This window comes from Eptatretus burgeri, chromosome 1, assembly GCF_056783735.1.
Source record: "Eptatretus burgeri isolate ZD-2024b chromosome 1, Ebu_testis_v1, whole genome shotgun sequence".
NCBI lineage: Eukaryota > Metazoa > Chordata > Myxini > Myxiniformes > Myxinidae > Eptatretus > Eptatretus burgeri.
Window position 1 is genome coordinate 112,839,961 of NC_140961.1, and position 1,675 is coordinate 112,841,635.

Consider the following 1,675-nt stretch of genomic DNA (forward strand, 5'->3'; position numbering starts at 1 on the left):
AAGACAGAATTGGAAGAAGAGAAAAAAAAAAAAAAAATATACATTGTTCGTTCTGGGAAGAAAGTGCAGGCTTACTCCCTCTTTCTACGTCATCAAACCTGAAAGCCTTAAAAGACAGAATTGGAAGAAGAAAAAAAAAAAAACGTAAAAATATATATATATAGGTGGAAATCTCATTTTGAAAAAGACATTGTGTTGGGCGAGGATTGAGTTGGGGTTGAGATTTTGAATGTGAGGGTTGGGGTTGAGATTTTGAATGTGAAGGTTGGGACACACACACATACACATCAACAAACAAAAGTTAAGCCTTGACTATTCAGTTGAGGATTCTGTGTTTGGGGTTCACAGATCTAAGAACGTCCCCCTTGACACACATTATATACTGTAATACACCTCGGACTTGTCCCTCTAGTGTCCACAAAGGTGTATTATCTGCTTAGTTTTGTCTTTTGTAATTCCTGTGAATAAAATGAACCTAAAATCTCTTCCCCTTCCAAATCATATATTTTATAAGTCCAAGGAACTGTATCTATTACATCAACAATTTTAAAAAGTTCTTTCGTCCATCGTTCAGTAAAACCCTTTTCAAAATGAGATTTCCACCTATATATTCTTACGATATCACCAACTTTGAACTTAGGTTTTCTGACATTAATCTCTTTTTCATATTTTAATTTTGTAAATGTTTCTGATGGCTTCATATTCGTTGACGTGTGAATCGTGTCATTATACTTATCCACAATATCCTGAATAAAAGATGACCATTGTTGTGAACCGAGTTGTGTGAATTTTTTATATAGTCTCTCTTTTAAGGTACGATTAAAACGTTCAACAACAACTGCCTTCCCTTCATTAAAGGTACTGTATAATGTAATACTGTTATTTTTTAGAAAATTCATAAATGTCTTGTTATAAAACTCTCTACCCTCATCAGTCCACAATTTCTTAGGTTTTCTCTTACTTTTATTAAATATCTGTTGAAAAGCTAACATAAGAGTATTACCTGTTTTGTTTTTTAAAGGGACAACCCACGCATATCTACTCTTCAAATCAATAACGGTTAAAGCATACTTGTACCCCTTATCATTATTGAGTTCAATCAAATCAGCAGACCAGATATAATCAACTTCCTTGGAATAAACTTTCCTTCTCTGAAACTTTGTGAATATTGGTTTATGTAATTCATCAGCTAATTGCTCTTCAGTCTTAATGGCATCATTAGAGCCTATAAGTTTTTTGAATTTCCAAGTCCAAGTTTCAATTTAGCACTAATCATCTTCTTCACGATGAACCTATCAACTTTTTCTCTCAAGGTTGGATTTTGTATCAGAGACAAATTATACAACATTTCTCTATCGGCTTCATGCTTTTCTTCCAACGTTGTGGTATTCCCATAATCAATATCGTGTCTCATGCACACTTCATCAACTCTATTGATTGGTTTACTCCAGGATTTAGGATTGTCTGCCTCATCTAATCTTTTATCTAAGTTTGTGCCTGGACCACAGAAAGAATAACCTGGAAGATGTAATTCCCCTGGTATTCCAGTAGTTGTAAATTTACTTCCTGATAAAAACTTTTGTATATCTCCTCCGAGTTTGTGTTTGGAGATAAATTGATTTTTTTGAACCACACACCGAACATATACCTTTTTGTATAACCCTGTTATTTTTAC

At 33.6% G+C, this 1,675-nt stretch overlaps 1 long non-coding RNA gene across 1 annotated transcript in view; it reads left to right on the plus strand.

Moving 5' to 3' along the window:
* LOC147035201 (uncharacterized) overlaps positions 1–186 on the plus strand; it is a 2,304-nt gene extending 2,118 nt beyond the window's left edge. Inside the window, exon 2 of the long non-coding RNA XR_015061667.1 lies at positions 1–186. This exon is cut by the window's left edge and continues 1,272 nt beyond it. This is a non-coding gene — a long non-coding RNA (uncharacterized LOC147035201).
* Positions 187–1,675: the final 1,489 nt, after the last annotated feature.